At 34.3% G+C, this 16,754-nt stretch overlaps 2 pseudogenes; both read left to right on the forward strand.

Moving 5' to 3' along the window:
* The first annotated feature begins 793 nt into the window (after positions 1 to 793).
* LOC131653626 (disease resistance protein RUN1-like) lies at positions 794 to 7,571 on the forward strand (annotated as a pseudogene).
* Positions 6,772 to 13,203, forward strand: LOC131653622 (disease resistance protein RUN1-like; annotated as a pseudogene).
* The last annotated feature ends 3,551 nt before the right edge of the window (positions 13,204 to 16,754 follow it).

Here is a 16,754-nt window from a genome sequence, read left to right on the forward strand (position 1 = left end):
TAACGTTTCTGCATTCTAAGATTCTTTACGTTTTAACAGTCCTTTTAGTTTCATATGTTATGTTACTTATCTTTTCATTGAAATCATACTTACATATAACAAAGTGATTATCAAGATTACTTGTTCTTTAATCGAACAACGCTTATTGGAGAAGACGAATCATGAATATGGTTCAAATGAACATTGATAACAATCTTTTTGACTATGTGTCCTAGGATCAATCTAGTCGATCCTGCGAGTAACCAAATCATATTTATTATAGTTTGGAAGACTAGCGGTTGTTTACCGGAAATCACCGTAAATAGCCGGGTCAGCCCATTTAAACATCTTGGCCCACTGGACCGTAATGGACTGGTCCGGGCCCCGACCTATTTGACAGCTCTAAGAATAATTGACTTAAGTAAATGAGAAAAATGAGAACAATAAATTAGAAATTATTTTATATATTGTTTAATTTATTATTATTATTTTTTACTAGTATATTATTTTGTTCTCTACTCTTATTTTTATTTTTATTCTTTATTATATGTTTATTTAAAAGACATTAGATTATATATTCTTTTGTTTTAGAAATTAAATATCACAGTAGTAAATAAATTAAAAAAAAAAGAGACCACTTAATCATTTTTAATATGCATATATAAATAGATTGTTAAGGAATAATTATATAAGATTTGTTTTAGTTATAAAAGATTTGATTGTATACAAATAATTAAATTGTAAATTCTAATCTAATGTGTATGACCAATCTAATGGTTAAGAAGAGCCAGACAATGAGGCTGCTGAGGAGTGGATCCAAATTCAAGTGGACCAACCTATCTGGTGAGGAATGGATAATGATATTGCGTCTGTCATTACGCGGAACCCTCCTTCGTTGACTTTCCTTCTTACAATCTGTTAGTATATTAATTCTATTTGGTGAGGAATGGATAATGATATATTGCATTACTTTGATTTACACATGAAGAAGTTCAAACGTGATCCTAACAAGGTTGTGAGATGGATGAATGCTATGAACATTTTAGCTAACTTAGTCGGTTGGGATGTCAGGAACAAGTAAGTGTTATTCCCTTTCTTGCCACTTGTTTTACATTTTCTACTTCAATTCCCTTTATTATTCCTTTTAGTAGTATCTTACAATTTTGGTTATGATTTGTCACCCCTTCTCACCCCCTCTCGATCTTACAAAAGTAATTCGGTAGAAACTTCCGATCTATTACAATATTCCTGTTTTTTTATATTCTTTTTCTTAATTAAATACAGTATGTTTTACACTGATATTTTTTTTTATTAAAACTTGTTGATCTTGAATTAATCAAGAGTCTTTTTATTAAGTTTTTCTGTTGATAATTTAATTTATGAATTTTGTATGGGTGTTGAGTTATTGGTTTAATTTTTCCATAAATATATGTTTATAGTTATTAATATTATTAATGTAATTTGCCTGGAAAAATAATCATATAGCTGTCATCCCGCTATCCCACTTTTAGGGTCGGACTCTCCGTTTTCCTATCCGGGAGACGCTTCCATCCATGTAGTTATATTCAATCATTTTTATTTATAAATATCTAGTTAGCACCTACATTTCTTTTGAAAAATGAAGAGGATCCTTATTAAGTTTTAAATGGTTGTTGCAATAAAGATTATAATTGCATCGCGATCCATGATATTATGGAGAAATGAGGCCAATGCATCCTTAATAACAACAGTGGTTTCAGACCTTTATTTAAATTGCAATGTCCTATATATGTGTCATTGCTTCATAGCATGTCATCATGTCAACTTTCATAGTCCAATTTGCTCTCTTTTACCTTCAATAAATTATAAACATTCTAGTAATATATGTTGTAATTTAAAGTGATAGTTTTGTGTTTTTGTTTTTCCTTTTTCAGGCCAGAGTCTATAGAGATTGAAAAAATTGTTCAAGCAGTAATAAAAACATTGAAACATAAATTTTCAGGGCTTACCAACGATCTTGTTGGGATGCAACCTCGCATAGAAGAATTAGAAAAACTTCTAAGATTGAGCTCAAAGGATGATGACTTTCGAGTTCTCGGAATTTGGGGGATGGGTGGAATCGGGAAGACAACTCATGCTACAGTTTTGTACGATAGAATCTCTTATCAGTTTGATGCTCGTTGTTTTATTAGTAACACAAGCAAACTTTGTACGGATGGTGGTGTCGTTGCTGTACAAAAACAAATTCTTTGTCAAACTCTTAAGGAAAGAAATCTAGAGTCATACGATACTTGTGAAATAGCCGGGATTATGCTAAGTAGGCTTCACAGTGGCATTAAGGTCCTTCTAGTTCTTGACAACGTTGATAAATTAGAGCAATTGCAGGAATTGGGTATAAATCCTAAATTACTTTGTAGTGGTAGTAGAATAATCATAACTACAAGGGATGAGCACATTCTAAAAGTATATGGGGCAGATACAATACACAAAGCTACCATGTTGAATAATAATGATGCCTGTGAACTTTTTCGTAGAAGTGCCTTCAAAGGCGAAGACCAAAGCAGCGATTGTGTTGAGTTGATTCCAGAGATACTAAAATATACTCAAAATCTTCCATTAGCAATTAAAGTAGTGGGGTCTTTCTTGTGTACCCGAGATGTTACTCAGTGGAGAGATGCTTTGGATAGATTGAAGAACAATCCAGACAGTCAAATTATGGATGTGCTTCAGATGAGTGTTGATGGACTACAACATGAAGAAAAGGAGATATTTTTGCACATTGCTTGTTTCTTTAAAGGGGAGAGGGAGGTTTATGTTAAGCGAATTCTAGATGCTTGTGGATTACACCCTCACATTGGAATTCAAATAATCCTTGAGAAATCTCTAATTACCATTAAAAACCAGGAGATTCATATACATGATATGTTACAAAAATTGGGCAAGAAAATCATCCGGGACCGGTTTCCTGAAGAACCAGGATTGTGGAGTAGATTATGGCAATACCATGATTTCTATCAAGTCTTGACAACAGGAACGGTAATAAATTATGTTTCCAAAACTAGAGGATGTATTTATACTTTTTGACTGAATTTAACTTGTGTGGGGGTATATGGGGTAAATGATAATAATAATTGATTATTTCATGTGGGGTGTGTAATGTGTTCTCTTTTAGGCTCAACTGTTTATTTTGCTCATTAAAGATACACCAATTTCATATAATATGTTGACTAATTTGGACAATTTTTTGTTTTTTTGAAGAACATGGACATGTAATAGAGGGACTAAATATAACTAAGTGATTGGGCTCAAGTGGTTACTGAACTTTAATTAAGGATAAATCGTTTGGGAGAATCCGAGTTTGAATCTTGACTATAACAATCATTGACTAAACTTTACTTATCTCTCGGTCAAACTCCAGATTATCTGGACCCCTTAGTTCTTACCCACCTAGGAACCGAAAGGCCTTACCAAACAAAAGTGAGACAACAAAAACAAAACAAAAAGGAACAATTTTTTAATCTGATGATTAATGATTAAAGCTAATCAGAATTTTTATTAAAGCTATTTTTATTATTAAATGAAATTTTATGTTGAGCTCACTTTATGCTAGTGGTGGTACCAATACGGGATTTCATTTAATAATATTAAAGCTATTAAAACTCAAGTCTTTGATTGATAGGCTCTTAAAGAGAGCACTATCAAAACTCTAAGAAAAGATGTAAATTTTTATGTTTCTAAAATGGTTAGGTCAAGTAATTTCTTTCTTTTTTCTGTCTATGTTATGCTTACTCTATTCTTTTCCCAGGGAACAAACAATGTTAAAGCTATAGTTCTGGATCAAAAAGAAAGTTTCTCCAAATGCAGAGCTGAAGGATTTCCAATATGAGAAGCCTTGTACTTCTCATGTTGTATCATAACAACTTTTCAGGAAATTTGGGTTTTCTTTCCAACAACTTGCAATATCTTTTGTGGCATGGATATCCTTTTACTTCTTTGCCGTCAAATTTTGAGCCATATTATCTCGTGGAATTGAATATGCCTGATAGTAGCATTCAACAACTGTGGGAAGGTAGCAAGGTACTTTAATACTAGTCCTTTTCCATTTAAATTTTGTAGCTATGTAGTCTACATCTAGTTATTTTTTCAAAAATAGTTTTTAAAAAGATCATTTGAAATTACTTGATATGGTATTTGTTAGGCTTTTTTTATGCTACGGTTATGAAAACTATAGGAATTAGGATTCTAAGACTAAGAAAGGGGAAGAAGAAGAGAAACTAACTAACAAAATAAATTAAAAAAACTCCATTCATTTAATTATATTTCCAAAAGAAAATATTAAACTAATATAATACTCTAAATAGATGTTAGTCATTCATGTATCAAATCTCACTGGTCCAAAAAGTTCCTAAAAACATAAGAATATAAAATAATAACTAATATATCAAAACACTATATAAAAATAAAATATAGCATTTAGTTTTCGAGCAATTTCATCATTCTATTACTGCTGTAACTAGTGAGTGTTGCAACACCTTGATTATCACACATCTTAATCCTATAAGAACACCACCTAAGTGTCTTACTAAATTAAATTACTTCTAACTGCCTAATTATCATATAATAACTTCAGCCCGAGAGATTAGGTAACTCTTATTATTACTTACATAATGTTTTTCTATAAAAATTTGCACTTGATTTTGAAATCACACTACGTCAAGTTAATAAAACTCAAGTCTTATTCAAACTTTTTCACTGATGGTTGCTCATTCTCTTTATAGGAACTACCTAATTTGAAAAGGATGGATTTGAGCAACTCCAAGTATCTTATAGAGACTCCAAAGTTTTTTTGGACCCCAAAACTGGAGCGCCTAGATTTTACAGGATGCACAAACTTATTACACGTCCATCCATCAATTGGACATCTTACGGAGCTTGTTTTCTTTTGTTTGCAAAACTGCAGCAGTGTGGTCAACCTTGATTTTGGTAGTGTATCAAGATTAAATTCTCTGAGAGTTCTACGCCTTTCCGGTTGTACAAAACTTGAAAAGACGCCTGATTTTACCGGGGCATCAAATCTTGAATACCTTGATATGGATGAATGTACAACTTTCTCCAAAGTTCATGAATCCATTGGGGATTTGACAAAGCTTAAATTCTTGAGTTTGAGAAACTGCACTAATCTGGTTGAAATGCCGGATAGGATTAAGAGGATGGCGTCCCTTGTAACTCTAGATTTTTCCGGTTGCTCGGGTCTTACAATTCTACCCTTGGAATTACCTCATACTGATGATATGAGTTCTTTGGTTTGTCTAGATTTAAGCTTTTGCAATCTTCATGAAGCACCAAATACTATTGGATGGTTATTCAAGTTAGAAAGACTAAATCTACAAGGAAACAAATTGCGTTCACTACCTATTTGTTTCGGTCTTCTTGACAACCTAGCATATGTAAACTTATCTCATTGCCATGAGCTTGAAAGCATTGGACCTGGCCTACCTCTAAAAAGTGCTTCTGGAGGGAAATATTTTAACATAGCAGCGGGATCTCGTGATCATAGGTCAGGATTTTATATATTTGACTGCCCTAAGTTCATTGTAAAATCCAACTACCAATCCATAGAATGTTCATGGTTACAAAGACTACTTCAGGTGAGTACGTTGCTTACACCAGTGGCGGAGCCAGGAATTTTAGGCAGCCTGGGCAAAAAATTTACACCATTAATTATTTATTTGTTTTAATTTTCACACCCTATTTTTACTAATTTTGCCCCTGATTTCGTCTGAAAATCGACTATTAAATTGGGGGAAGTACAAAGAAAATAGGGGTTGAGCCCGGGCGCCTGCCCGGGCTAGCTGGGCCTTGGCTCCGCCCCTGGCTTACACCCCCCAATTCTCTAGCTTTCATTCATTGCATTTTCTTTTTTACAAAAAAAAAATCCCGATTTAACTTGTGCAATCGGGAAGGCCTCTAATGCAACATATTTAAACCAACTTGTTGCATTCTCATAAACTCAAATATTTTTTTCATGCTCTCATGACTAAGAAGTTATTCTAGAATGGTTTTCCGATGTAGTAGTAATTATATTTTTGTTGGCTGCATTTAGTTTACTAATCATTATCTGCAAGCTGCAAGCTACTTAGTACTTTTCATGGCTAATAAATATATAACATTTTTTTGCACTCTCTAGCTATAATACACTTATGTGTTATTTTTACTCTGGTACCAGAACCCCCAACATTTTCGTGGTGGCTTTGACATTGTTGTTCCTTGTGGTTGGAATAAAACCGTTTCTCGATCACGTAGTTGTATTCCAAGATGGTTCAATCACCATTTTAATGGTGGTTTAATAGTAAGGATAGTAGATTTTGAAGAGTTTGACAAGAAGTTTGGCTTTGCCTTCTGTGTGGAATTTAAGGTAAAAAAAAACTGTCCTGCTAGTTCGTGTTTGCCACAGGATTCATTTTCCTCAGCACTCCCACATCCTTTATATCTTTCTTTTGAAAGTGAACACACAGAGGAACGCTTTGATATGCCGCTTAACTTGGAACTGCATAAAATTGATGGCTCCAAATATCTTTGGGTAATCTATATCTCTCAAGAGCACTGCCATTTCTTAAAAACTGGAGCGCATATTACATTTAAAGCCCGCCCAGGTTTGTCAATAAAGAAATGGGGATTGCGCTTGGTAATCAAGGATCTAAAGATATCACATCCTCTCCCTTTGGAGCACTCATCGGACACTGATGTGCCCCAACTTTTATTTGATTATGTACAAAAAACCAGCACGAAGTCTGGAACTAAAATCCAACTTCCTTACAATTGGTTGGTTACTGAAGAGGAAGAAGCTGAAAAATCTGGAGTCAAGTCAAAAGAATTTGATCTTTCTAATCTGGGCCTTTAGGTATGCCAACTACAGTTAAAATGCACAACACGTTCTGTGAGCCTTGAGGTAATTATCTCACCTAAGCTGTGACATATTGTTAAGTGATAACTTATTACCATTGCCAATTAATAATTAGTTTTATAACTAATGATATGAATTATTAGTATAGCATATCCATCTTTTGCATTACAAATTTATCTAATAATTTCACTAAAATTAATATGTTGAGACATTTTTAATATTTTGATTTTTGTAAAGTGAAGATGCCTGATTATTTGAGGTTAGGTTCTGTCCTGAACCTTATCAGGTGGATGAAGACATGATAGGTACTGTCATTCTATGTTTGTGGAGGATGGATGTTGTTATCTGTTGCAATTTAGGAATTTCTTCAACTTCGTAAGTGGGTTCGTAGTCTCATGTTCATGTTGGACAAATTCAGAATGGGATGCTAAACATTTGCTTCAAATAAGATGCTAGCGAAGCAATTTAAGCGGCTACTCAAGCATAATCGTACAATAATTAGAGTTGTAGGTGGAATTGAGAGGGAACAATCAATTTATGGAATTAGTTTTTTACTGTCACTGAAATGATGTTAATTTGATTCATATATTGATGCAGCTACGTTGGAATAGGGTGCTTTTTGGCCATTCTAAGGTTGTTGTCAAATGATTTCCACGTTTTGTGCTTGTGCTTGTGTTAATTGTTTAAATTTCATACACTATTTTGCCTATATATGCAAATTAGTAAATATTCATGAAGAGATTTGAATTGCCTATAATCGTTAACAATACATATATAATCGTTAACATAAATTTAACATTACATTTCATTAGGACATTCCAACAACATTAGAATATTTTCAATCGATTTTGCAATTGTCGCATCCATTTCAATTCGACCATTTGTTTCGTAATGGTGAAATATACTCCACACAACCCTTATATCTTCATCGGTCTTCAGCTCAAACTTGTTGAAATGGATCTTCCCTTCATTATTAATCGAATTCGAAGGTGAACGGTACTTAAGCTTCACAACTCTTTGATTTTATAAGTATTCTAGGAGACTCTCTAGTATGAATTTTAGATCTATAAGCGAAGTGTACTATGTGACTCTAAATTCAAGTGAGGGCTTTGCGTCGTCCTAAAGTAACCAAAACATCAATTTTAGAAGAGTAGCAAACGTTTATCAAAATTCTGGTAAACACTAGGATAATAAATGTAATTTTTAAGAGGATTGGTTTGCCATCAAAAAAAAGGTAATAGCCAACTTATTGTCCCGTTTGCCTGAAATTTCTTTATAATTTTGATTATATTAATACATTATATGAGTTGGATCTTTATAATTATTGTAATTTTGATTTGGTTTGAACTTTTCAATATTCATATAACTTAAAAAAAGAAGTGTGTGAACAAACTTACTTGAGTCAAGTTAGTAATATAAAATATCAAAATGAAAATGAATACACATGTGAAAATGATTCATTACATATGTGAACAGGATTCATTTTATATTTATTCCGCTCTTTTCACACCCATTTTATTTTGTCTTCACTCTTGAATAAAGAATTTTGCTAGGAGGATGGATACTACCTCAGATGGAAATAATGTGTAGTATATTCATTTATAAACTCATTCATACTTCTTTCTTCCTCACATGAACGAAATCATTCATCCATTGGCTTTGCAGTGACTTTTTTGAAGATGGATTCAAACTCAAATATTACAGAATTGTTTCTCTCATGGAGCTCCACACTCCTGCAACCTTTTTGGACTCTGTTGGATCATTTTTCGTTATCAGATTTCAGCATGATGGAAGATACAGTTTCTTCCATGGATTCTAGTTTCACTCAAAACTATAGATACGACGTGTTTATAAGCTTTAGAGGTCCTGACACACGCAACACTTTCGTTGATCATCTTTATGCTCATCTCGCCAAAAAAGGAATCTTTGTTTTCAAAGATGACAGGCGCCTTGAGAAAGGACAATACCTTTCACCACAACTTCTACATGCAATTGAGAATTCTAAAACTTCTATTGTTGTCTTCTCAAAAAGATACGCCGAATCAACGTGGTGTTTGGAAGAAATGGCTGCTATTGCTGAATGTGCTAATAAATTCAAACACAAAGTTTTCCCCGTTTTCTATCATATTGATCCATCGGATGTACGAAAACAAAGTGGACCTTACCAAAAAGCTTTTCTTTCACACACGAAGAAATTCAAAGATGATTTAGACAAGGTTAAGAGATGGAGGAGAGCTATGATTCGTTTGACTGCATTAGTTGGTTGGCATGTCAAGGACATGTAAGTGTCACAAGTTATTCTTATTCTATATAATTTTGTTAACATATCTAAGTCGTATAGTGTTTTCTTAGGTAATAGTTTAGTGTTTGATCTTTCCGCTCTCTTTCAGGCCGGAGTTTGAAGTGGTTGAAAGTGTTGTTCAGGAGGTAATAAAAACATTAGGTCATAAATTATCTGGATTTGATGACCTGGTTGGGATTGAACCTCGAGTAGAAGCACTGAAAATTCTTTTAAAATTAGGCTCAAAGGATGATGAATTTCGGGTTATAGGAATTAAAGGGATGGGTGGAATAGGCAAGACGATACTTGCTACTGTCTTGTATGATAGAATATCTTGTATGTTTGATGCTTGTTGTTTCATTGAGAATGTAAGCAAAATTTATAAAGACGGCGGTGCTATTGCTATTCAGAAACAAATCCTTTGTCAAGCTTTCAATGAGATAAATCTAGAGAGATACAGTTCTGAAGTATCTGCGATTTTAGGAAATAGACTTAGCAACATAAATGTGCTCATAGTTCTCGACAACGTTGATGGATTAAAGCAAGTGCAAGAGCTGGCAATTGATCCCAAACTTCTTCACACAGAAAGTAGAATGATCATTACAACTAGGGATGCACATATTCTAAAAGTGTTTGGAGCGCATGAAGTGTATGAGGTTCCATTGTTGAATAGTAATGATGCTTGTGAACTTTTTTGTAAAAAGGCCTTCCAAAGTGAAGAGCAAAGTAGCAGTTGTGTTGAGTTGATTCCCGAGGTACTCAGATATGCACAGCATCTTCCATTGGCAATTAAAGTAGTCGGTTCTTTCTTGTGCACCCGAGATGCTACCCAATGGAGAGATGCATTGGATAGGTTGAGGAACAATCCAAACAATGATGTTATGGATGTGCTTCAGATGAGTGTTGACGGATTACAACACGAGGAGAAAGGAATATTTTTGCACATTGCTTGTTTCTTTAACGGGGAAAGGGAAGATTACGTCAAGCGTATTCTAGATGCTTGTGAATTGCACGCCCATATTGGAATTCAAATCATGCTTGAGAAATCACTTATAACCATTAAAAACCAGGAAATTCATATGCATGCAATGTTACAGGAATTGGGGAAGAAAATCACGAGGAACAATTTTCCCGATGAGCCAGGATCTTGGACTGGATTATGGCAATACAAGGATTTCAATCATGTCTTGATGACAGACACGGTAACACATTTTGATTCCATAATTTTTTTATTTCAGTTAAGAGTATAAAAATTTAATATAGGACATGCAGATAATTTTATGTTTCTAAAAGGGTTAGTTCAAGTAATTTCATTTTTTTTTGTCTATGCATTATGTTTGTTCTATTTGTTTTTCCAGGGAACAAATAATGTTAGAGGCATAGTTCTAGATCAGAAAGAAAATTTCTCCAAATGCAGGGCCGAAGGATTTTCAAAAATGAAGAACCTCGCACTGCTCATATTGTATCATAACAAATTTTCAGGAAATCTCAATTTTCTTTCCAACAACCTGCGATTTCTTTTGTGGCATGGATACCCCTTTTCTTCTCTGCCATCAAATTTTGAGCCTAATTATCTTGTAGCATTGAATCTACCTGATAGTAGCATTCAACGACTGTGGGAAGGATGCAAGGTACTCTAAAATTAGTTTTCTCATTTTTAATTGGTTTAAAGGCATGCTAACCTGTGGCGGTTAATTCTCTCTGAATAGGAATTTCCCAGTTTGAAAAGGATGGATTTGAGCAACTCCAAATATTTAATAGAGACTCCAAATTTTGTTTGGACCCCAAAACTGGAGCGGCTAGATTTTACAGGATGCACAAACTTAATACAGGTCCATCCCTCAATTGGACATCTTACCGAACTTGTTTTCTTAAGTTTGCAAAACTGCAGCAGTTTGGTTGACCTTGATTTTGGTAGTGTATCGAGATTAAGTTCTTTGAGAGTTCTACGCCTTTCTGGTTGTACAAAACTAGAAAAGACACCTGATTTTACCGGGGCATCAAAACTCGAGTACCTTGATATGGATGGATGTACGAGTTTATCCACAGTTCATGAGTCCATTGGGGCTCTTGCAGATCTTACATTCCTGAGTTTGAGAGACTGTACAAATCTTGTTGAAATGCCCAATAACAGTAACAGGATGATATCTCTTGTGACTCTAGATTTACATGGGTGCTTGAAACTTAAAACTCTACCATTAGAACATAGTACTTTCCAATATTCGCGTCATCTGCATTCTTTGATTTTTTTGGACCTAAGCTTTTGTCGTCTTCATCAAGTACCTGTTGCTATTGGAGGGTTAAAATGTTTAGAAAGACTAAACCTACAGGGAAATAACTTTGATTCACTACCCGATGAAATCAATCGTCTTGAAAGTTTAGCATATTTAAACTTATCTCATTGTCACGAGCTTCAAACTTTTCAATGGCTACCTTCAAAAAGTGCTTCTTCGGGAGGAAGATACTTTAAAATAGCTTCTGGATCTCGTGACTATAGGTCAGGATTATATATTTTTGACTGCCCCAAGATGACGAAAAGTCCTGAAACCCAATCTGCAGATATACAATATACATGGTTACAAAGACTACTTAAGGTGTGTACATTGCTTACCTTTCTCCAATTCTCTAGCTTTGATATGTTTTAGTGTTTCTTTTCTTTCTTTTTTCTGTTCTAACTTGTGCTTTTCTTGGCCAATACTCTATATGCCTTCTTTTCTTCTCTAGCTCTAATATATATGTATGTTTTTTTATCTTCTGGTACTAGCATCCCCATTACTTTCGGTGTGGCTTTGACATTGTTGTTCCTTGGAATTGGAACAACACTCCAGGATGGTTCAATCACCGATTTGACGGGGGGTCAACAGTGAGGATAGTAGCATCTGAAGAGACTGAGAATTGGTTTGGTTTTGCTTTCTATGTGGCATTTGAGGTAAACAGTGGTGCTGCAAATTCTGTTTCTCTACAAGATACATTTTCCTCGGCATTACCACATCCTTTTTATCTTTCTTTCGAAAGCGAGCATACGGAAGAACGCTTTGACATGCCGCTTAACTTGGAACTGGACAAAGTTGATGGCTCCAAACATCTTTGGCTAATCTATATCTCTAGTGAGCATTGCCATTTTGTGAAAACAGGAGCTCATATCACATTTAAAGCTTGTCCAGGTTTGATCATAAAGAAATGGGGAATGAGGATGTTAATCAAGAGCATAATTAAAAATCCATTTGGGTTATTTCGTATAGAGTCTGCCCTCGGCTTATTGAATTGCTTTACAATGTCAGATGAACACAGTCTTTACTTTGATTCTGTTCAAGAAAGCAGTAGGTCTGGACCTAAAATTCAGCTTCCCTACAATTGGTTGGTTACTTAAGAAGAGGATAATGAGAATTCTCGAGCAAAGTTAAAAGAAATTGATCTTTATAATCTGGGACTTTAAATATGCTTTACAACCAAAGCCAAAACACAACATCTCTCACCTAAGCAGTGACACATTATTATAAAAAAATAATAATTCATTATCATTGTTAATTAATAAGTAATTACTATGTATAAATAGTGATATGATTGTTAGTATATAGGATATCCGTCTTTTGTAAGCCAAGTATTTCTTTATAATTAATAAATTAGCTTGATTTGGAGTGTTCTTGGCATATTTTTTGAATTGCTGGTTATGTGTTCTTGGTTGGCTAGTTACCTTGTACTTTTGGTCAATAGTCTTTATGCTTCTGGATTGTTTTTCTTTGGTTCATACGGCGGAAAAAGGATTGTTTATTTACTTGATGCATAAAAATTGTTATATAAGGAGTATAAATAGGAGTATAGGACAAATAATGCTGAAAATAGGAAAATTGATTCCCTATAAATGTTATCCTAATTCAGAAAATAAAATTATAACTGCAATCCTAATTATTTCATAATAATAGTTGTACAATCAGAAGGATCCGAACTTGATTTGGTAATCAACATTCCCCTTTAATTTGGGTGGTAGATATCTATCATGTCCAAATTTAAGAGAAACTCTTAATCCACTCCTGGGCTTTTTAGGCACCATGCGCGTTTTCAAAAATGCCTTCTACTTTCGGAGGTGTATCTCCGGACGCACCTTATTTTTTTCTCAAATTTGATTTGTCCGTAGGTGGATCTGCGGAATATTTTCATTTATGCACCTCCGAAACAATTTGTATTAAACTCGCGCTAGACTCTTTTCCTCCCTCGTTATCAACAATTTTTCATCTTCTCTACTCAAACTCTCTCAACTTCAAAAATCAATTTCCACCAAACTTGTTTTATTTCTCTCGAGTTCGACAGTGAACATCAACATCAAAGATCAACACCCTCCAACTCGTTCAAAACTCAATTTAATCGGTAAATTTTCGAGTTTCCGAGGTATTTTCGAGTACTTCCCGTAAAAGAGTTTGAATACGTTTTTAGGAGTAGAAATCATTAGATAGTTTTAGAAACATAGTTTAGAGACAATGTAGCTATTTGTTGTTGTGTCAAACAAACGATCTGGGGCTAAAAAATGGTTTTTCAAAGAAAGTGAACAATAATAGACGCCATTGTTGCGTTTCTGTGCTGCAGAACATTCTGTAGGTGCATTTACGGTCCCCGCCATCGAATCTATTCCCCATCCCCGCTTCGGGTCCCCGCTACAGGGGAATTTATCCCCCATCCCCGTCCCCGCGGATTCTCGCGGGTCCCCACGGATCCCCATGCGGAGATCCATAGACATGATTATTATTTTTTTAAACCAAGTTAACAGTAAAAGCTTCAAAAATTAACCACGAGAAATTTATAAATTATTCGTTTACGATAAATAATGTTGTTTTAACAATATTTAATTTATAATATTAAGTGTCATGACCACCAAAATTTCAAACTTAAAATAAACTTGAAATAATCATTTAGATCTCACTCTTTTACTAACAATGCATATATTTCAAACTTAAAATAAACTTGAAATAATCATTTACTTCACAGATGCCCTCCCCCCGCAGACGTCGTCGGAATATTTCTGCTCCTCCTGTGCCACCTCCAGCCGATGTTGGATCTCCTGTGCCACCTACGGATTATGCTGGTTCTCCTGTGCCCCCTCCTAATGGTGTTGACCCATTGCATTATGATGATGTGCCTGAGAATTACCCAGGGGGTCCTTCCGATTTATCCATGTTGACATGGTACACTAATCATACCGCCAGACATGTCTGGAACAGAGAGGTAACATTGCTTAGACTTATTACTTTTTTGTCATCAGTTGAAATTTATTATTTCCATCTTTGCTTGTTATTAACGGTATTTTCTTTAGAAATTTTCAGGATAGGGCTTCCCAAAAGTTCTATAACCACGGGCAGAAGATGTATCAGGTAGTGGAGGGTGAAAAAAGGATAAGTGGATTTGGTTTTATATAGCTTTTGATTGATGACCTTGGAGGTAGGGATGCATGTCTCTCATACACTTTTATATCAAATCAACAAAAGGTAAATATGCATTTATTTTTCTATTTTGTAAACATATTGTTGCTACCTGCTACCTATAAACAATTTTAGGAAGTTGTATCCTAGAAAGATGTTGAAGGAGACCATATGGAAGACTACCAAATCAACACACTCACAAACATGTGAAAGAGAGATGATAGGAATAATGGCTATCAATGAAGAAGCATATAAACATATGATGAAGACTCCACCAAGATTTTTGAGTAGATCTTATTTTAAAACCACAAACAAGTGTAATGTTGTTCTCAACAACATACCTGAATCTTTTAATAGTGTGATTCTTGAGGCAAGGGCAAAACCACTAGTCACTATGTTTGAAGTGTTCAGAATATACATTATGGAGAGATGGGAAACCAACATAATGAGATTTTAAACTTTAGATGATAATGTGATATTGCCTAATACTAGAAGAAAAATTGATGTCACCAGCATATACACCAACTTATGGCTTGTAAGGTATGTAAAATTGGCTTGTCGTTGTTTATTACTTATATGTAAATATTGGATACTGATAAATGTGAACAATTGACTTGTCTTTTTAAGATGTCTGATGAACACATATTCGAAGTAAAGCACTTGGAAAATCAAGCTGATAAATTTTCTATAAACTTGAAAGATCATGTATGTGCATGCAGAAGATGGGAACTCACCGGACTTCCATGTGTTCATGCATTGTCAGTTATGAAAAGTATGAACTTCAAGATTGATGGTTACATTCCCGAGTATTATAGGATTTCAAGGTACAAGTCACTACATAAGCATGTGCTCTATCGTATAAATAGATCAAACTTGTGGGTTAAGACACCATATCCAAATGTGCAACCACCCAAGTATTGGAAGATACCTGTTAGACCAAAGAAGAAGAGGAATTTTGAATAAAGAGAGATTGATGGGTCTGATCGCAAAATGAAACGAACAAGTTTCATTGTGAAGTGTAGTAGGAATATTTTTTTCCACTTCATGATATTCTTCATCTCACTTTCAAGTTTCATTAGTTGTTTCCCTTATTCTTCATTCGCCATTGTGACCTTTTCAAACTCTTTTTTTTTGCTTCAACAATTTCCTCTGATATCTTTTTCAACCTATCCATCCAAAATTGCTCCTTCTCATCTCCCACATCCTCATAAAACCAACCGAAGTAACCACACCCAGCCTACAAAGATCATTGAAATTTTTATTGACTGGAATTCAAATATAGGTACAAGATTCTAACTCAAAACACAAATAAAACAGAAATTATTTGCATATCTTATAATTTGGACAACCCTAGAAATATTTTCTAAAATTCTTAACCATTGTTGCCCTTCAAAGAACAACCATGTTTCCAAAATGACAGATGAGTTTCCATTGTGAGCTACTGTAAATGTTCGAATGACCACTTTTTGAGTTTTTCTGTTTCAACAAGAAGGATGAACAACCACCTGATTTCATGCTTGCCTAAACCCTAACTCCTAATTCCAAATTGCCCTAGGTCAAATTTGAGAAGCATGGAACACAAACACTCTGTGTAAATAGAGAAGATGAAGTTGCCTTGCCAACTCAGCTGCCATGTGTTCACACATAAACAGATGTTTGAAGGTAACTGGGAGAGAGGACTCATGTGGCACTATTTTGAAAATCAAAAGACCAACATAACACTTTTTAAAGTTAATGGACCAAACTAGAGCCTGACGTAAAGTTAAGAGACGAAAAGGGTAGGAAATTTCTTAAAGCACCCTATGAGGTTGAAAAACACCTTATAAAATTCCAAAAATACCTTTTAAATTTCAGAAATAAATTTCAAGACGCACCTCACATATACAATTCATTTATTTTTGAACTACACTCTAAATTTATTCCTAAAATACATTTCGGAAAGGTCCTCGAAAATGTATTCTCAAAACCATTAACAATTTTTTATCCAAATGTTGTTGACCGTATAATTCTCAAAAAAAAATTATAAACATTCTCCAATTTTGATGGTATTAATTATCTCCAATTTTGATGGTATTAATTATCTCAAAGAAAAAATTGATGACAATTAATAGGCGTGTCTAGTAGATGACAATTAATAAGGGTGTCTACTTCTATGATTTGAAATTAAGTTTGATATACACAGTATAGAGTAGACAACCAC

Source organism: Vicia villosa, linkage group LG2, assembly GCF_029867415.1.
Source record: "Vicia villosa cultivar HV-30 ecotype Madison, WI linkage group LG2, Vvil1.0, whole genome shotgun sequence".
In the NCBI taxonomy this organism is placed as follows: Eukaryota; Viridiplantae; Streptophyta; class Magnoliopsida; order Fabales; family Fabaceae; genus Vicia; species Vicia villosa.